The sequence below is a fragment of the Mesoplodon bidens genome, assembly GCF_964165515.1.
Source record: "Mesoplodon bidens genome assembly, chromosome: X".
Taxonomy (NCBI): Eukaryota; Metazoa; Chordata; class Mammalia; order Artiodactyla; family Ziphiidae; genus Mesoplodon; species Mesoplodon bidens.
In genome coordinates this window covers 140240727-140263100 of record NC_138163.1, presented here as the reverse complement: position 1 = coordinate 140263100, position 22374 = coordinate 140240727, and positions in this window count along the sequence as shown.

Genomic DNA, 22374 nt, shown 5'->3' with positions numbered 1-22374 from the left:
GAGTCATGTACCACAATGTTCATTGCAGCTCTATTTACAATAGCCAAGACATGGAAGCAACCTAAGTGTCCATCGACAGATGAATGGATAAAGAAGAAGTGGCACATATATACAGTGGACTATCACTCAGCCATAAAAGGAAATGAAATTGTTATTTATAGTGAGGTAGATGGACCTAGAGTCTGTCATACAGAGTGAAGTAATCAGGAAGACAAAAACAAATACCGTATGCTAACACATATATATGGAATCTAAAAAAAAAGGGTTCTGAAGAACCTAGGGGCAGGACAGGAATTAAGACGCAGACATAGAGAATGGACTTGAGGACACAGGAAGGGGGAAGGGTAAGCTGGGACAAAGTGAGAGAGTGGTATGGACATATATACACCACCAAATGTAAAACAGATACCTAGTGGGAAGCAGCCGCATAGCACAGGGAGATCAGCTCGGTGCTTTGTGTCCACCTAGAGGGGTGGGATATGAAGGTAGAAGTAATCTTGTCATAGGAAGAATTTAATTACAAAGTGGAACATTATAATTTTATTTTATTGAGTGCTTAGCTTATATGCACATTCTTTCAGGCTATGCTAGGAAAACAGAGAGAAAAGTATATACTATTTTCCTTTCCCATAAGCATTTGCTATCCCCTAGGGCATGGGTTGGGAAACTTTTTCTTTAAGGCACCAGGAAAAACAAAGAAGGAACACACTTTCTGTTTTGGGAAGCACTTCATGCCAATCGCCCCACAGCATTTCAGGTTATCCCCCCCCCACCCCGAGAACCGAGTCACAGGACCTCAGCTCACAGCAAGAAAGATGGGATGTGGGGTTTCCATTCTGAGATGACAGGTGCCCCGCAAAGAATTCTGTTCCTATGGCAACACACAGACAAAACCCTGACTCAGAAATCATGAGTTGGAGTTTTATATTCCGTTTTCACTTCCAAATTTACATTTGTTTGATAATACATTTCTTCTAATGGAGGACCAACTTTCTCATAAATCTGACCACTTCATCTGCACAGGGGAGACCGCATTCGAGAGATGGGATTTGAGGATGGACGCTGATTTTATATTCTTCCTGGGTTTTTGGGGGGCAGAGGCGGGCCTCAGAATTCCTTTTCTCTTCGATGGAAGGCGTGTATAAAAGAGGCTTTTACTCCCACAGCCAACGTGTGTTGGAGTTATCTCATTCTGCTCCTTGGCTAGCCTTACGTTTTCTTTGCAAACTTAAACAAGCAAAATGCAATATATTCTCCTTTTGCAATCCTCCAGTTCACTGCTATCTACCTTAAGCGATCATTTAAGCTTTCTTTCTTTGAATGACAGTTGTTGAGCTTTCAGGGGGAAAAAAAAGAGCCTATCTTACTTCTTTCTTGTGGTCTAACCAGGGCACACAGACATCTCTTAGCATCCATGACCTTTCAGACCACCTGACCAACACTTATTTTACAGTGAACAATCTGTTAAAGAAATGAGTAAGATCTGAAGTACTCTTTTATCCATAAAAATTAATGTATCGATGCCACACGCTTCAACCAAGTTTTACATAATGACCACACAGCACATTACATGAGTTCACTTAACGTCAATCTTATTTTTTAAGTCCGAAACAAATGAGAAGATAGATGACATAGCTCAGCTTTAATTCCCAAAAGGCCCTGATGTCTATTATTACTATGACCATTATTATTTACCAAATTCACTGATTTGACGTGGGTTGTTCAGTAATCAAAATGAAAATGAAGGCTAGAATTGGAATTTGACTGCAGTGCATTCATTCTGAGTTTAAAACCATGCTTCAATGCTGAATTTCTTTACCCCACTTACACATTTGAAAAGAATTGAAAAAACCGTGACCCCCTAATGATTTTACGTTTCTATTTCTCATCGTGTTGATCAAATCCCAGAGGAAGCAATTTCCCTGAAGCTGACAATCATCTTTAAACCTTGTGAAGTAATCTAATTCTTTTTAAAAAATATTATTGGCTAATCAGGCTTAATTTTTAAGAGCCATTTAGTTCAATGTAAAGAGAACACTTCTATATACATGGCGCACAAGCTAACATTTCCTCCCCCCCTCACCTCTTCTTTCTTTTCAAGTTTAGGGAGAAATGGTTCAGTCAAGATTCCTGACTATAGTAAAAAAAAAAAAAAAAAAAGTCCATTATAGCTTAAGACAAAGGGGGAGATGAAAACTCTAAGGTCAAAGTTGCCATAAAGATAGGAGACACTTTTTTTCCAGTTAGAAAATGGAGTTGGTTTGGGGGAAGAAATGTATAAATTTGGGGTTGGGTTTGATAGAGATGTAGCTTTCCCCTTGATTTTGTTCTTCATCCTCTCAGCTGGCCATCCCCCATGGTGGCCTCACAGCACAGCTAGAATCCAGGAGGCTTTCGGGATACCATCCTTCCCACACAGAAGCAAGTGGGATTTCCCTCCAAGGAGGTTCTTCAAAGTGAGACTCTTCATAGACACCCCCTCCCCGATCTGTGCTGTCTTCTTCTGAAATTTTTTTAAACCGTCTTCATGAATCAATGACTGATGTACAATAAAATTCCTACTAAAACTTCACAGTGAGAAACCATAGAACTTGAGAGATTCTGAGAAATATATGTATACAGGTGAAAGTCATCACAACCAACATGGGGACCCTTTCAATCCCCTCCACATTCCCAGGTGTCCCACTGCAGTGAACCTCCCACCCCATCCTTCCCCATGATGGCTCCTGGGTTTCTCCAAGTCACTCATTTTTCTTGAGAAATTCATCGAAATGGAGTCTCCTTTTTCTGCCTGGCTTCTTTCACTGAGGTGAATGTTTTTGAGAGTCATTCCTACTGTGAATCTTTGTAGTTTGTTATTTTTTTCTTTTACTGGAGAGAAGTGATCCATCTTGCGGAAACAGGACCATCCATTGACCAGTGGACAGACACTTGGGTTGTTTTCTGTTTTTGTTGGTTATGAGTTAAAAAGGCATAGACAATGCTGTTTTGGCCATGAGTAAAAGGGTCTTTAATTCTGTTGGATAAATACCCGGAGAGGCATTGCAGGATGATTTTATGTCAAGCGTATATTTAATTTTATTTTTAAAAAGTGAAATCGCTGTCCAAAGTGGCTTTCTAATATTACATTTCCACCCACATGGAGAATTCTCCCAGGTGATTCACATCATCACCAACACTTGGTATCGATAATCCACCTTTTTAAATTTAGCCCCCCTAGCGTTTGTGCAGCAGTAACTTGTAGTTTTAATTTGCTTTCCTAATGCCTAGTGATATTGATTATACTTTAGGCGTTTGTTGGTTATTTGCATTTTTTTTTTTTTGACAAGAAAGTAGGATTTCTTGGTGGGCATGAGTCAGGAGGGCACAGTGCCAAGGCTCTCATGAGTGCAGGGCTCGCCATTTGGCCAGAGGGACGCAACTGGGGCTGTATGTGACCTCACAGCCATCCAGGATGAGCCGCTTTTCTGCCACCATGTTTTCAAATTCATCCGCATTAAACTTAGTAAATCCCCATTTCTTGGAGATGTGGATCTTCTGGCGGCCAGGGAACTTGAACTTGGCCTCAATCACACATTCCTCGTGCTGCAGCTTGGTGCCGATGGACATTATGCCTTGGCCCATGTGGACCCTGGCCACTGTGCCCTGGGGCTTTCCAAAGGCACCACACATACCTGTCTGGAGCCTCGACTGGGGACAGCACGCCACTCATGAACGTGCACGGGAAAGGGCTGAATCCAAGGTCCCTTAGGGCAACCCATACAGGCAACAGGCTGCATACACTACCGAGGAGGCTGTTGTTTGAAGCTACTGGACATCGGGCCCCCGTGGGGAAAAGAGCACAGTCGGCTTAACTGGGTTATTTGCAAATGTATTGGATAAAATGTCTGTTTAAACTGTTTGGCCATTTAAATCATTTTGTGCTGATGCTCTTCTTGCTCATTTTTGAGTGTTCTTTCTATAGTCTGCTGAAAAAAATTTTTAAAAAGAAACCCTTTATTTTGTAAATTCTTTCTCCCAATTTGTGGATTAATATCACACTCTGAAGTCTTTAAAAATGGAAATTTTAGGGGCTTCCCTGGTGGCACAGTGGTTGAGAGTCTGCCTGCTAATGCAGGGGACGCGGGTTCGTGCCCCGGTCCGGGAGGATCCCACATGCCGCGGAGCAGCTGCGCCCATGAGCCACAGCTACTGAGCCTGCACGTCTTGAGCCTGTGCTCCGCAACGGAAGAGGCCGCGATAGTGAGAGGCCCGCGCACCGCGATGAAGAGTGGCCCCCACTTGCCACAACTAGAGAAAACCCTCGCACAGAAATGAAGACCCAACACAGAAAAAATAATAAAATAAAAATGAATTAATAAACTCCTACCCCCAACATCTAAAAAAAAATGGAAATTTTAAATATTAATGAAACACAACTTATAGTTTTCCTTTAAGGTCTATGTATTTTGTGTCCGACCTACAAGATCTTCTCCTAATGGAAGGTTGCCAATTGTCTTATAATTTCTTACAGAAAAATTATATTTTTAGCTTTTACAGTTCAGTTTTGTCAACTGCTTTTTCTATTTCAGTTATTCTTAGCAAATTGTTCTTATTCTTATCACTTGGAATCTCATTTTTATTCTATTAATATGTTGACTTATCCTGAAGGGTTACTGAGTGTGAATCCAACCATATATTCCTATGTTTAAACCCAACTTGGCCAAGATGTATGATAATTTTTATACATCAGTAGATTCTATTATTCTATTATTTTCTTAAGGATTTTTACACCTAGATTTACTAGGGATTTACTAGATTTATTCATCTGCAGTTTCTTTTTATTATAATGTCTTCTTTATGTTCTGATTCTACTAGCCTCCTAAAATGACTTAGAAAGCATTTTCTTATATTCTATTTTCTAGACGATTTTGCCTGTATTCAGTATTTTTATTCCATAAATCTTTTTTTTAAGGATTCACCTAATAAGCCATTTTTGTTTCAAGTTTTCTTTGGAAACTATTTTACTGCAAATTATATTTGTTAAATATACACAGGACTATATAAGTTATTTTTTTTCTTGTGTGAGTTTTAGTAATTTGCATCTTTTTTTTTTTTTTTTTTTTGCTGTACGCGGGCCTCTCACTGCTGTGGCCTCTCCCGTTGCGGAGCACAGGCTCCGGACACACAGGCTCCGCGGCCATGGCTCGCGGGCCCAGCCGCTGCGCGGCACGTGGGATCCTCCGGGACAGGGGCACGAACCCGTGTCCCCTGCATCGGCAGGCGGACTCCCAACCACTGCGCCACCAGGGAAGCCCAGTAATTTGCATCTTTTATATAATTTGTTCACTGATTCTTTAAGTTGCCAGATTTATCGGTATTAACTTGTTCATAATAGTCACTAATTATTACATCAATATTTATGAAGCCCTTAGCAGTGCCCCTATTTTATCTATTTGTGTCTCACCTCTTTTCTTCCTCCTGACTAGATGGCTAGAAATTAATCAATTTTACCAAACTTTCCGAAGGAACAGCTTTGGATTTAATTGGTTTCATCCATTGTTTAACAGTTTTGTCTCTCATTGATTTTTGTTCTGCTCTTTATTATTTCTTTCCTTCCACTTATTTTAGATTTAATTTGCTCTTATTTTTCTGGCTTTTAAAGCAGAAGCTTAGATATTTTCTCTGAGACTTTCTTTTTTTAACTAATGAAAGCATCCCAAGACCAATTTTTCTGTTTCTTTTCCTGCATATCCCACATTGTAATGTGTTTTGTTTTCATTTTCATTTAGTTTGAAATACATCTTGCATTACAAATCCCATCCAAATGCACTCATTTTTATGAGAAAAATAAAGAAAGTGAAACTTCCTCGTAAAATAATGGAAGAAAAAAAATCCACAAAGGGGAAAAAGAATGCAACATGCTGGTTACTTTCTACCAACCATTAGCTCCAAATCTTGTGGAAGAAAATGGGAATTGATGATAAGTCTGCAGTCTCCAAACCGGCAGGCAGGTGTGGGTGATACATTTAAACAGAGCAAACATGAGCCAGCCTCCACCAAGTGTTTAGAAACCCCTTCCAATGTCCTATTTTTACCTGGTATCTTAATTGCTGATAGTCAGAGAACAGTGAGATAAATTATATGTTGGCGTTTCAAGGTTTAAACTAGGTGTGAGCTTTGCTACACAAAAGAAATATTTCTCCACTGGGGTGTTTTCTGCTTCATTGACTCCCTGCAGGTGAGTGCAGATTAATTTGCTCCAAGAAAGATGGTGGTAATTATACCATCCTGCTGCTTCACTGTGCTATGCAAACAAATGCAGACAACAGAAAAACACAGAACATGGACCAGTCTGGGGCTCCTTCAACTGTCCTGTTCCCTAATTTAGGATCTCCTGCACGGAAGACAGATCTGCGAGTCTGAAGGGGAGGGCTTTCTGCAGGGGCTTAGAGACATGCTCTCCATCTTCATTTATCCCTGAGGAGTTTCTTTTTTAAAAAAAATTGGAACCTGGGATTTTCATTGATACACAGGCTGTGACTTTCAACTATAGTTCAGTGAACATTTTTTCTATATCTTTGTACTGAGTTAATGTTTTTTAATAGGGCAACAAAAAAGATACCCTAAGTTAAACTTGTAGACATTTAAATAAATATGTTAACCCACAAACAGTTCAATTTTGCCATACTTTCAGCATTACAGAAAGGACACATCACAGGCAGACGTCTGAAGACTCATAATACTTGTTAGAAAGACAATAAAGTGATAATTGCCAAGAATAGCAGGTGTGTGGCATAGACTTCAGTTTCAACTTGGTTTAAAATTCCTGGGTCATTTTTAATGTGCTGTCCCTCATATATTTAAGGGAATTTTTAACTTGGCCTGGCTATAACAGCAATTTGTGATTGGAATAGATTGATAATGCCAAATAAAGCTCCACATCAAAATACACCTTGCTCATATTTTCACATACCCTCTATCTATTGTGTGCAGGATAAAATGATTATTTTAAAGGAGCAGTCATTTCATAATGAAAAAGAATGCCATTCAAAGTGTGAGGTCATGTGAGCTTGCGGAAATCATATTTATGTCTGTTGAAATAAAAAATATAATGTGCAAAACTCGGTAAATGACCTAGCAATCCCACGCCTAGGTATACAGACCCCAGAAAACTGCAAACAAGTATTTAAGCAAATACATCTACATGGATGATCAGAGAATTAGTATTCATAATAGTGAAAGGTGGAAGCAATGCAAATGTACATCAGCAGATGAACAGATAAACAAAATGTGGTCTATCCGTTCAATGGAATGTTCAAACACAGAAAGGGATGAAGATCTGATACTCACTACAATACGGGTAAACTTAATTTATAAGCTGTTGCACAGCAAAGGAAACCATGAACAAAATGAAACAAAAAAACCCTCAGAATGGGAGAAAACATTTGCAAATGAAGCAACCAACAAGGGATTCATCTCCAAAATATACAAACAGCTCATGCAGCTCAGTATCAACAAAAACAAACAACCCAATCAAAAACTGGGCAGAAGATCTAAATAGACATTTCTCCAAAGAAGACATACAGATTGACAACAAACACATGAAAGGATGCTGAACATCACTAATTATTAGAGAAATGCAAATCAAAACTGCAATGAGGTACCACCTCACACTGGTCAGAATGGCCATCATCAAAAAATCTACAAACAATAAATGCTGGAGAGGGGGTGGAGAAGAGGGAACCCTCTTACACTGTTGGTGGGAACGTAAACTGGTGCAGCCACTATGGAGAACAGTACGGAGGTTCCTTAAAAAACTAAAAATAGAGCTGCCATATGACCCAGCAATCCCAGTCCTGGGCATATATGAGAGAAAACCGAAATTCGAAAAGATACATGCCCCCCAGTGCTCATAGCAGCACTATTTACAGTAGCCAGGACATGGGAGCAACCTAAATGCCCATCGACAGATGAGTGGATAAAGAAGATGTGGTACATATACACGATGGAATATTGCTCAGTGATAAAAATAAAAAGAATGAAATAATGCCATTTGCAGCAACATGGATGGACCTAGAGATGGTCATACTAAGTGAAATAAGTCAGAGAATGACAAGTATCATATATCGCTTATATGTGGAATCTTAAAAAATGGTACAAATATAGAGTCACAGAAGTAGAAAATAAACGTATGGTTACCAGGGGGGAAAGCAGGGGAAGCATAAATTGGGAGATTGGGACTGACATATATAGACTACTGTATATAAATAGATAACAAATAAGGACCTACTGTATAGCACAGGGAACTCTACTCAGTACTCTGTAATGACCTATATGTGAAAAGAACCTAAAAAGACTGTATATATGTATAACTGATTCACTTTGCTGTACAGCAAAAAGTAACACAATATTATAAGTCAACTATACTCCAATACAATTTTTTTTAAAAAAGATGTGGTAAATATACATAGCAGAATATTATTCACCATAAAAAGAAGGAAACCTTGCCTTCTGAGACAACTTGGATGGACCTCGAGGGCATTATGCTAAGTGAGACAAGCCAGACACAGAAGGGCAAATATAAATACTGTATGATCTCACTTATGTGTTGAATCTAAAAAAGCTGAACTCGTAGAATCAGAGAGTAGAATGGTGGTTCCCAGAGACTGGGAGGGTATGGAGTAGGTGGAGATGCTGTTTAGTGATACAAACTTACGAACAGAAGATGCGTAAATTTTGGAGAGCTAATGCACAGCATAGAGATTACAGTCAACAATAGTGTATTATATACTTCAAAATTCCTAAGAGACTAGATCTTAAACCTTCTGACTACAAAAATAATAATAATAATTATGTAATGGGACAGAGACATTAGCTAAAGCCACGGTGGTCGTAAAGCAATATACAAATGTGTCAAATTAACCCACTGGACACCTTAAATGTACACAATGTTATCTATATAAATTATATCTCAATAAAATCAACCAAAAGGTAAAAAAATTGTATACTTTAAACTGGTTAAAATTTGAAATTATAGGTTATGTTTTTTTGCCACAGTAAAAGCTTGGAAAGATAAAAAAAAATACACATCACAGAGAATAGAGTGCTGAGGCATAAGAAATGTAATTTATGTGAATTCATGCAACAGATCATCAACAAAGCTGAATTTGAACATATTTTGTCTTGACATCGATACACGTGATATTTCACTATACAGACAGGCAAATAATGACGTAAGCATACCTTTCTTAAACTGTCTTTTAACAGGTACTGGCATAGAGAGCAATAAATATCCCTCTGGGAGAAAAACATTAGAAAAAAGTTAGCTTGAAAAATATTCCTATTGGAGAACAAGAAAATTAGCATGGTAGATGGAAAGGTCATACAGTTTTAAAGCAGGAAATCTGAATTCTAATGGTATCTTTGGTAATTCATTTCTCTCTCCTGACCCTCATTGCCTTTATTTATCAAATAGGGATTATTTAATGCCTAAGACAGAAGGATCCACACATATTGCCCATTTATTTAGTCTTGGATAGTTTCATAATATATATAGTTAAGATGTTTGTTTAAAGCTGTGGGAAACTGCTTTAACTGTGCGACCATAATTGGATTAAATACATGTGAAAACTGTTATGGAATTTAAAACTGCAATCAAATATTATTTCTATCATTTAATTTGGGAGAAGGTAAGAAATCATAGGCTTTTCTTAATCTTAAATGAATGTGGATACAACATTTTTCTATTTTAACAGTTTTACCCTTTTAGTCACCTTTCAGTAAAAAGTTATACTTTCAAGTTTGTTCTTTTCAAGGCATTGAATCCCCTCATCCTGGAGATGTACAGGCATAGGCTGATGAATAATTTGGTGGAACGCTGGAAAAATGGTTGAACTAGGAGGAAGATGCTTAGATTAGACTAACTGTTCTTCCAAACCCAGAAGTAATCTGATTTTCCAAGTATCCACATTCTTACTGAAATAGATTTCAAATATGGTTCAACAGTTCACAGACATTGTCTTTCCAAAGTATATAAGTAAATCTCTTGAGACTTGAGAGCCAAAAAAAAAAAAAATCATAATGTGAATAAAATTGGGAGAAAGACTGAGAGATTTGTAAACAGAGGGATATTAATCCTTTTATTAAAAACTTTCACGTTACGGAAGACATTCCTCGTGGTTCCCAATATTATAGTGAATTTTATTTTTAAAAGAGACTACGCTTGCTTTTTCTTAACTGGGTTTTGTTTTTTTTGTTTTGTTATTTATTTTTGGCTGCATTGGGTCTTTGTTGCTGCACACAGGCTTTCTCTAGTTGCAGCGAGCGGGGGCTACTCTTCATTGCGGTGCGCGGGCTTCTCATTGCAGTGGCTTCTCTTGTTGCGGAGCACAGGCTCTAGGCATGAGAGCTTCAGTAGTTGTGGCATGCGGGCTCAGTAGTTGTGGCTCGCGGGCTTAGCAGCTCCCTGGCATGTGGGATCTTCCAGGACCAGGGATCGAACCCATGGCCCCTCCGTTGGCAGGTGGATTCTTAACCACTGTGCCACCAGGGAAGTCCTGTTTTGTTTTCTTTCCCCCCAATTTTTTACAAGTTATTTTTTACGAGTTATTTTTGATATACTAGTGTCTTGGTTTTGATTCCTGTCACCTGTGCTCCCTGGAAAGCACGTGGTGCTCAAATCCTGACAATTCTCCATCAGCAACTGACACTTGGTCTTAAGCCTGTGTCACCTCTATTTTATCACCACACTCAAAGGACAGTGCCTAGTCGAATCTTTCTGAACTCACCCAAAAACATGTAAAGAATGGAAAAAAAGTTCCAGCAACGCAGCTCAAAGCAGCTGATGTGGAAAATATATTTATTAGAGAAAACAACCGGAAAATCCCTGAAGCTGTATTACTCTTACTACCCCGTCTAACACAGCCCGGTCTTTCACATTGTTTGGGAAACGGACAGACACCCCAATGCCTAAAAATATTTTGCCACTCTAGCCTGTTAAAAATAGTTCAATAGGGGCTTCCCTGGTGGCACAGTGGTTGAGAGTCCGCCTGCCGATGCAGGGGACACGGGTTCGTGCCCCGGTCCGGGAGGATCCCACATGCCGTGGAGCGGCTGGGCCCGTGAGCCTGTGCGTCCGGAGCCTGTGCTCCGCAACGGGAGAGGCCGCAACAGTGAGAGGCCCGCGTACCACAAAAAAAAAAAATAGTTCAATAAAGAGGGTCCAGTAAATTTTAAAACTTTGCATTTAACGGCCTCTAGGAAGATCCTGGGTATTTGGAACTCTATCCAAGCAGATGTGATTTTACTTTTCAATGCTAAGCTGAAGTATCGGGACACTGCATTAATTTTCTTGGACGTGCGTTCTCATGTACTGAAAGCTACCCACCTTGATGGCCTACCGGACCTGGCATTCCACCTAGACAGCACTGAGATCCTGGGGATTACAGTGAAGTCAAGGCAACACCGGGATGCTCTTAAAACAAGGCAGTTAGGTTTCTCTTCGCATCTCCTTGGGTTCAGCTGTCCTATAGCCATTATACGCTAAAAGGGCAAAGTCTACACATGGTCATTGACTGAGTGAACCAGAATGGGGAAGATCTCATGGATTTTTTATTCCAAGCCTCCAAAGTGAGGAACTGAGGAACGTTCTAGATAAAATATAACGCTGCTCCAAGAAAGGTAGACCCTGGAATGTGGAGAGCTTATCTCTATATTCTAACTTGTGCTAGACCATAACCCTGTCCTGATAACCAGATCCACATTTGAGCACAGAATTGAGATCTTTTTCATTTCCAGTTGCATGATAACACATGTAGACATGTAATCATGGAGCCTGCTGTGGTTCCATCCAGTTTAAAGGACTATGTGTTATAATAATGGTGTGATGTTCTCCTCTGAATAGGACTTTTATCAAAAATATGTTGTAGATTCTCAGACATTTCAGGATCAAACTATGTACAAAAGGATATTGAATTGACGCAAATAAAAGTCCTTGTGAAATAAAATCCAATGGCATTATGCATAAATCATGAATAAGTTCATCAGAGAGAAATTCTCAAGTGTTATTGTGTTATATGTTTTAATGAGAATTCCCCTTTTATCTCATGGCTTATTCTCATACACAGGAAAAATAATCTTACACTTAAAACTATGCAATAAGCAGTACACTTTAAAATATTCTGAAATTCCACTTTAATTAAAAGGGGGCTCCTGAGATTGAGTTTTTATTTACTGTGAAACCACTGGAACACCTTCTCTTAATGACCCTCTCAATATACATGTCTCTTCATTGAGCACAGTTGCACTGATTTTCAAATTTTATTTTTAACATGTTCATTTTATGGAGGCTCTAAGCATTTTGTACTGTGAAAGCATAGTTAATGATTCTTAAGGCTGCTCCCAATGCCATGTGGAAATGGGAAAAAAACATAGACACTGACAGTTCCCTAGGAGATCATAAAGCCTAGATTTAATATTAGAAGATGCAATTCCCTTTTAATAGTTGCCCTAATCTATATTTCTAATTTATGAGAAATAATTTCTCCCAGTTAATTGGCACCATGATCTCTAAATAAACTATAAAACAAATTGGCTAAGCTCAGATGGCTGCAGAAAGACCATACATACAAACTATTATGTGTAAGATAAATAAGATACAAAGATACAATGTAGAACACAGGGAATATAGCCAATAATTTATAATAACTTTAACTGGATTATAATCTATAAAATATGCTGTACACCTGAAACTGTTATAATATAGAGAGTTATAATAATCAACTCTAATTTTTAAAAAGCTCATAAAATCACAACTGACTTTTCCAGTTTGAGATGCTATCAGATATCCAAAGAGACATGACAATGTTTAACCTTTTGGAAAGCAATGTGGATTTTCAGGAAGCTCTGAATTGAAGACAGAAGTCTGGGAGTGGCTTGTAGAAAAAGGAGTGGAATGCATGGCATTAGAAAAGCATAGGGGTAAGACAGGAATAAAGACACAGACCTACTAGAGAATGGACTTGAGGACATGGGGAGGGGGAAGGGGAAGCTGTGAGAAAGCGAGAAAGAGGCGTGGACATATATACAGTACCAAACGTAAGGTAGATAGCTAGTGGGAAGCAGCCACATAGCACAGGGAGATCAGCTCGGTGCTCTGTGACCGTCTGGAGGGGTGGGATAGGGAGGGTGGGAGGGAGACACAAGAGGGAGGAGATATGGGGATATATGTATAGCCGATTCACTTTGTTATAAAGCAGAAACTAACACACCATTGTAAAGCAATTATACTCCCATAAAGATGTAAAAAAAAAAAAAGAAAGAAAAGAATATTCAGGGGGCAGGCAAGAGTAGACAAACCTCATGATTCAGAAGAAGCTGGATCTACCCCAAACCTTGAAAAGGAGAAAGGAGGGAGCACCGAAGCAAGAGGGTTCAATTACGAAGAAATCGGGGAAATACACAATGAAAATAGGTTTGCACTTGTGTTCATTCTAGTCTCTTAAGAGGACGCAATCCAGGAGAAAAGGGAAACAACAGAAAAAGTGAGGACAGACGTCGTTCCCCGATATCAGAAGCCTCACAAAGAATTATTCCTAACTAGGAGGTGTGCAAACTACGGGACGGAAACAAGGAATAAGGGCAGATGGTGGAGAAGGAGGTGCAGGCAGAGTGAATGTCACCTGAAATTTCTGTAGATTTGGGAACTTTGGTGTCGTCATTGTCTGCAGTTGCTATGACTGTTGCTCTTGTGAGGAAAGTGGAAGATACTACGTGGAGATACTGACAAATGGAGCAGAAGGAAAGAAACAAACCAAGGAGCATGGACTCAAAGAGAAAGAACTCAGGGAATAGAAAGTCACACCAAGGAGGGAGCCCTCTCCTGCACTGTTGGTGGGAATGTACATCAGTGCAGCCACTATGGGGAACAGTATGGCGGTTCCTCAGAAAACTAAAAATAGAGCTACCATATGAGCCAGCAATCCCACTCCTGGGCATATATCCAGAGAAAACTATCATTCAAAAAGATACACGCACCCCAATGCTCATAGCAGCACTATTCACAATAGCCAAGGCATGGAAGCAACCTAGGTGTCCATCAGTAGAGGAATGGATAAAGAAGATGTGGTACACACATACAATGGAGTATTACTCAGCCATGAAAAAGGAGATAATGTCATTGGCAACAACATGGATGGACCTAGAGATGATCATACTGAGTGAAGTATGTCAGAGAAATACAAATACCGTATGATATCGCTTATATGTGGAATCTAAAAATGATATAAATGAACTTATTTATAAAACAGCAGCAGACTTATAGACAGAGAGAACAGACTTGTGGTTGTAAAGGGGGAGGGGTGGGGGAGGAAAGGATTAGCAGTTTGGGATTAGCAGATGCAAACTAGTATGTATAGGATGCATCACAACAAGGTCCTACTGTCTACCAGAGGGAACTCTATTCAATACCCTGTGATAAACCATCATGGAAAAGAATACGAAAAAGAATGTACAAATATGTATAACTGAATCACTTTGCTGTACAGCAGAAATTAACACAACATTGTAAATCAAGTATAGTTGAATAAAATAAATTAAAAAAACATGACATGAAGGAAAAAGCAAGGCTCATTTGATCCAATGGCTTTTGTCAAATCATTTGTAGTAGAGTGTATCTATTTTTTCTTTTTACCCTGAGGTCAAATGAAAAATTTTAAATGTAGTGAAAGCCACATGGCATTCAAACTCTCAGTGTCTGCCCAATGAGCCTGTTTGTCAAGCAGAGAGGTTCAACCTAAGCACTTGATTCTGATACAATGAACTGAGGAGGCCTTCATTAATTTATGAGTCTTTAATATTTCAGTCTTTAAGTCAATGCAGAAATACAAATTACATCCTAGGAAATTATCTGGCAATTACACTGAAACGTATAACACATATTGTGACCAGAGAGTTTGCAGGAGGAGACAACTATATGCATATGGACCCCATCCCTCTTGTTAATCCAGGAATCTCCTGCAGTTTATTTTTCACTAGGGCAAGGAAAACAACAGTTGTTGCTGGATTGAAAGAATCTGTCAGTTTAATGTATGGGAGACCTTATAACTGAAGGCAAAATTTTAGGGAGAATATTTAAGCTTAAACTCTAATATTACAGTTTAGTAACAAAGCTTCTTTTATGAAGAAATAATTCAACCAGTAGTGTCTTATTTTGTAAACTACGAAAGGTTGATCCATTATTTTAAGTTATGAATTAAAATAGATTTTGTTGATAAAATCCAAAGATTTAAAGTAAATGAAATGATAAAATGTAAATGAAAATAAAACCATAGATGATTTCACTGACATCTTGCTATACAAATGGTTATTCTTTTTTTTTAATTTATTTACTTTTATTTAGTTTTGGCCGTGTTGGGTCTTTGTTGCTGCACACGGGCTTTCTCTAGTTGCGGTGAGCAGGCTTCTCATTGCAGTGGCTTCTCTTGTTGTGGAGCACGGGCTCTAGGCACGCGGGCTTCAGTAGTTGCAGCACGTGTGCTCAGTAGTTGTGGTGCACGGGCTTAGTTGCTCCACAGCATGCGGGATCTTCCCAGATCAGGGCTCAAACCCGTGTCCCTTGCATTGGCAGGCGGATTCTTAACCACTGCGCCACCAGGGAAGTCCCACAAGTGCTTATTCTACATACTCATGCTTGTATAAGGTCAGTATGACCTGCACAAGTAACTTCTATCCTTTTATATTGGAAGTGTTCATCACAGCCTGGATTATTACTGGTTTAGTTTATACACAAAAACAAAAATAAGAGGATAATGACAGAGAACCCTGTAAATTAACCTTGAATAGTTTTCTTTTTATTTGAGATATGTTTTCTCATTTCTTTGTGTCACTCTAGAAATCCCTGATTCAAACTTCTCTTCATCAAAGTCATGGCAATTCTTCCTTCAATTGTTTGGGTGACATGGAGTTGGCAGAGACTCAAGGCTTCTTCAGTCCTTGGAATCTCAAGGAGAAGGTGGACCAGTATTTTGTTCCCTGATGCTTTTAAGCTTAGAATCATGGGTTTTGAGGATTGTTTCACCTAGGCTTAAAATCTTAGTGTAGTGATTACCGGCTTTGGGACTTTCTCAACGTTTCCAGGTTACAACAAGTTCAGACAATGTTAGAGAACGTTAAATGCAGTATATTTGTAAGGCAGCTGACAGAGAACCCTCAATCTGCATTAAGTATGCACCTTCCTTGTTTCCACAGAGCCCTGGATAGAGATTACTTAACTGGCTATAGTTGGTCTGGGGTGTTTTCAGCATTGGAGCAAAAGCATTCTCCCTAAAACCAGTCTCATCTCCCCCACAGTCAAGTCTTCACAGGTATCAAAATCAAACTTATGGTTACCCAAGGGGAAGCGTGGGGGAAGTGATAAACTGGAAGACTGGGATTGACACATACAGAGTACTGTATATAAAATAGATAACTAATAAGGACCTACCGTATAGCACAGGGAACTCTACTCAATACTCTGACAACCTAGATGGGAAAAGAATCTAAAAAAGAGTGGATCTATGTGTATGTATAACTGATTCGCTTTGCTGTACACCTGAAACTAACACAACACTCCAAGTCAACAACACTCCAATAAAAATTTTTAAACAAAGACAGAAGCTTCAGGAAAGTGATACTGTAATACATCAGAACAAATCTGACTCCATTTTGGATCTGTTTTTAACTTTAACCTTGGTATTCTATTGCAGGGGTTCCCAACCCCCAGGTCGCGGATGGTTACTGGTCCGCAGCCTGTTAGGAACAGGGCCACAAAGCAGGAGGCAAGTGGCGGGCAAGCGAGGGAAGCTTCAAGCTTCATCTGCCACTCCCCATCGTGCGCATGACTGCTTGACCGTCACCCCCAACTCCGGTCTGTGGAAAAACTGTCTTCCATGAAACCGGTCCCTGGTGCCAAAAAGATGGGGACCGCTGGTCTATGGCTTTAGCTTCAAGTTAAAAATGTTGCCTAGAGCCTGAAATATACAGGAAAGCCCATTCTCAAGGCTCTGACCTTTAAGGGTGTAACACTTTTCCACTCCTATAGAGATAAAAAGTTGCAGAACAGAGAATAACATTCCTCTTGTTGGAGGTTTACAGGAACATCAAGACCTGACCTACCCGGACAGATGCAAGGACTCCAACACAAAGACGTCTGCGAGAACCAACCACACCCACGCCCCTTTTTAGTATAAAAGAAGCCTGAATTCTGACTTGGGCATGACGGTTCTCTGGGACATGAGCCTGCCACCTTCTCGGTCTGCTGGCTTTCCAAATAAAGTGGCTGTTGCTTGCCCCAGGACCTCATCTCCCCATTTATTGGCCTGTCCTGTGGCGAGCAGTACGGGCTTAGACTTGATAACAATGCCTTCTTCCTTTCACGGTTAGGAATGTTCAATCCTCTAGCTGTCTAATTTGTACATGGGACATACAGAGATTTTTTTGGGTAAAAGATGACAATCCTGTACTCTGAGTCTATATAGTATATGTAATTCTGATTCCTCAGAGTAAGTGGTCAACACGCACTTTCTAGGCAGGGGGGTCTGCCTCTCTGAGGTCAGTGAATGTGAGGTCAGGCCTTTGCTCTACGGAGTAAAAATAAACTTTCCACATCCCAGTTTCCTGCAGGTTACCTTCCTGACTCCTTTCTCAACCTAGTTTACCACAAACATACGCTGTCAGAGGTGGTTGGATGTCCGAAGATAGAAAACCTTCAGGAAGAAACATATTCGGATACCTTATTACTGTTCCAAGCTCTGTGTATTTTTCATGCCCAGTGCATTTTTTTTTGTTTGTTTTGTTTTTGTTTTTTGCGGTACGCGGGCCTCTCACTGCTGTGGCCTCTGCCGTTGCGGAGCACAGGCTCCGGACGCGCAGGCTCAGTGGCCATGGCTCACGGGCCCAGCCGCTCTGCAGCATGTGGGATCTTCCCGGACCGGGGCACGAACCCGTGTCCCCTGCATCGGCAGGCGGACTCTCAACCACTGCGCCACCAGGGAAGCCTGCCCGATGCATTTTGAATGTTATGGAATGGAGGCGTGAAAGATGGTAGAAGACAAATGTATCCCATTACTTGAAAGATACATACATCACGTTTGGGGGTTGCCGGTGGAAAACTGGCCCTAATTTTAGGAAGCTCATGATGCTGGTTTGCAAACATCTTTATACCTACTTCTATGATTATTCTTTATACCTATTTCTATGATTATTCTTTGTGTTAGCACAAATCCATCTGTCCAGATTTGCCCGGTAAACTTTGTACCCAGAGAGCGGCTGGGAATTCATCTTACACTTAATGGAGCGGGATTTTTTATATTTGCTATGCTTTGAATTCTAGAGAAGCAAACCTGTAGGTGATTTCTGCTAACAGACACAGATGGCTTTGAGGTGGTTCTTACCATGTTTGTTGGATTTAAAAGTAGTAGCATTTTAGTGAGAAATAGAAATAATTACCATGCAGCACTATATACATTTATCCAACAAAAAAGCCATCTCCTTTATAAGCCTATGGGAAAATGAGAAATACACAGGCATGCATGAAACTCCCTCCTTTTGCATTACTGCGGCATATACATCAAAATGCCTGGTCAACATAGAGCATTTGGTATTTCCCATCTCCTGTGACAACCTTTCCCTACCTCAGTAGACTCGTACTTTCATAGGGGCATGGTTTGGTGTTCTAAAAAAATTGCGAAAAAAGTTTTGAAACTAGCATGATTATATACTCTGACATTTTTAGATACAGCATAAAATTTTATAAAATATTCATGTAAAATGTTTATGAATTGTCTATATTTAGAAAAAAAATTTTATAGGATGAGCTTCAATATCCAATTCATTAAAAGTCCACAGCAAAGCAAGTACTGAATGAAGAAACACACAACATAAGTGTAAATGGAGGAGCCGATATAATATCAGGAAAGCAAGAAACCTGATGCTCCCAGCAGAAGATAGAGAGAGTAATTCGTTGATTAAACTCTTACAGAGAAAATAGGAAGAATGTCTTCAAATGTTCAGAACAAATAAATTGTCTATGGTCACAAGTTTAAATCAGTTAATGTCCATAGCACATTTATTTTTAGGATGTGGTGAATACTACATTGTATTTTGATGTAGAATACATTTTATTTTTAATGCTCAATAAATTGAAATTATCAAACCATTTATGTAAAATATATACATCATTGATCAACAACTATTCATACAGATTTCGTACCTGCAATGTATTGGATTTGACATGTATGAAAATTGAAATAGCCAAGTATGATGATTCAAACTGTCCCACACTTGTGATCAGAAACATTTATTCAAAATGCAGATCAAAAGTAGCCATTTTCAAGTTTGTGCATGTTGGGGATAAAATGCTTCTCTCAAAGGAAAGTCACATGATAAGAAATAAAAGAACACCAGTAGATAGAAATCCATACGTATTTTACTTAAAGTGAAAAATTCAGCATAAATACCTCTATATTCTTCATACTGAAAAATATGTTATTTCCTAGTTTCTGGTAAAAGGTAAAGCCATAATAATTTGGTTTAAAATAATTTTCCAACACAGTTTTCTATTTCTTCCTCACTGCACTTAAAAACTTAACAGTTGAAAATGCTGGAGAGGGCGTGGAGAAAAGGGAACCTTCCTGCACTGTTGGTGGGAATGTTAAGTTGGTACAGCCACTATGGAGAACAGTATGGAGGTTCCTCAAAAACTAAAAACAGTACTACCATTTGACCCAGCAATCCAACTCCTGGGCATATATCCAGACAAGACTATCATTCAAAAAGATACATACACCCCAATGTTCATAGCAGCACTATTTACAATAGCCAAGACATGGAAACAACCTAAGTGTCCATCAACAGATGAATGGATAAAGAAGATGTGGTACATATATACAATGGAATACTACTCAGCCATAAAAAAGAATGAAATAATGCCTTTTGCATCAACGTGGATAGACCTAGAGATGATCATACTAAGTGAAGTCAGACAGAGAAAAACAAATACCATATGATATCACTTATATGTAGAATCTAAAATATGACACAAATGAACTTATCTACAAAACAGAAGAAGAGTCACAGACAGAGAACTGACTTGTGGTTGCCAAGGGGGAGGGGGTGGGGGAGGGATGGATTGGGAGTTTGGGGTTAGCAGATGCAAACAAGTATACATAGGATGGATAAACAACAAGGCCCTACTGTATAGCACAAGGAACTATATTCAATATCCTGTGATAAACCATAATGGAAAAGAAGGTGTGTGTGTGTGTACACACACACACACACACAGAGTACATACATATGTATATATAATAGAATCGCTTTGCTGTACAGCATAAATTAACACAACATTGTAAATCAGCTATACTTCAATTAAATAATTTGTTTTTAAATATTAAATTCCACCCCATCAAAATAGAACAAAGCTGTTCAAAGCTACCTTTGGGGGGGAAAAAGAAAACTCTTATTAAGCAAAAAAAAAAAAAAAAAAAAAACCCAAACAAACAAAAACAATAGTTAAGGTGGGAATAAAATGTCACTTAATTGACTTTACTTTCTGTGGAGATAACAACAAAAACTTCTTTATGTTATGTTGAAGGAGCTGAAGACCCCAAGCTGATAAGGAGCAAATTCTCTATTTTGTGCACTTGTTCCAGAATTTTTAATATTTTGACATCATTTTATTCCATATATAAAAACTACAAATGGAAGATGTTAATTAGCCCCAAGTCTCCAGAGCTAGGAGTCAAAAGGGTTCTCTGATTTCAGTTTGGTTATCTTCTAAGTATTTCATTGTCACTCTGTAATGAAGCATGAACTTCTTGAACTTCTAATTTAACAGAAAAAAAAATTAAAGGACTATCCTTGCACACATATATAAGCAAGCATGAGAAAACATGAATGCTATTTTATTTGCTTCCAGCAAGGCTTCAGAGGGACAGCTTCAGCTTTAAAACATGATCATGAGAAAAATTTTAGGAAAGTAATAGAGTTACATATTTTCCCATCCAAAAATATACTAGAAGTAAAAATGCCTTCAAAATTGCACTGTTGAATATCAGAGCAAAATGACTTGACTTTCCATGAAGAAAGACGTGGTAGAATAAATCACTCAGGATGTAGTATTCAGCCAAAAAGTTACAACGCTGTAATATGAAAATCTGAAAAGGCGAAAGCTCTAACAGAAAAGCTTGTCTCTCATTTTCCAGGTTGGTTGCTGACTCCGCTCCATAGAATCATGCAGGGATCCAGGCTACTAATAACTTTGTTATTTTCAACTACCTAGTTATGATTGGGGTCCAGCAGCCCCACCCAGCTGGCCGCCTACTACAGGCATACACCTTGGAGATACAATAAAGCCAAAATTATAACAAAGAGAGTTACAGGAATGTTTTGCTTTCCTAGTGCATATAACAGTTATGTATACACTAGACCCTCGTCTGTTAAGTGTGCAATAACATTAAGCCTAATGCATATACCTTAACTAAAAAATACTTTCTTGCTGAAAAATTCAAACCATCCTTGGAGCCTTCAGTGAGTCGTGATCTGAGCCATAACCTTTCTGCGAGATAATATCACAGATCACTGATCAAAGATCATCATCACAGGTACACAAATAATGAAAAAGTCTGAGATGTGAGAACTACCAACCTACGACCCCAAGTGAGACACAAAGTGAGCAAATGCCTTTGGGAAAATGGTGCCAATACACTTGCTCAATTAGAGTTGCCCCAAACCTTGAATTTGAGATTAAAAAAAGAAAAAAGAAAAGAAAAGGCAATATCTGTGAAGCACAAGGAAGTTAGGTGTGCTACGGAAAAAGAAATGGTTTTGGTAGGATGTGGGCCGTTCTTTGCCACAGAAGGGACAACCTGGATGGAAGTACTGAATGCAGAAATGTTCTTTGGGGTACCTTACATTTTCTTTTTGGTATTCAAGTGTAATAAGATTATCATAGCACTTTGGCAAATTATGTTTAAAAAAAAAAAACAAGAAAACTAGAATCACACTATAAAAGACCTGTAAGGACGTACTGGTTTGTCCCTGGTTTGTGCCGTTTGCATATCTGCCTAGCACAACCTACCTTACCATTGGAACAGCGGCTTTGGAAGCTCTTTTTACTTTTACAAATACCTACACGGAACATCATGGTAATATTTTCCCTTTAAAATAGTATTCAGATTAGAATGAGTCTGATTATTTTTTTTTTCCACCAAGCTGCGTGGCTTGTGGGACCTTAATTCCCTGACCACGGATTGAACCTGGGCCCTCGGCAGTGTGAGCAGTCCTAACTGCTAGACCGCCAGGGAATTCCCAGAATCAATCTGATATTAACCCATTCTGTAGGATTTGATTACACAA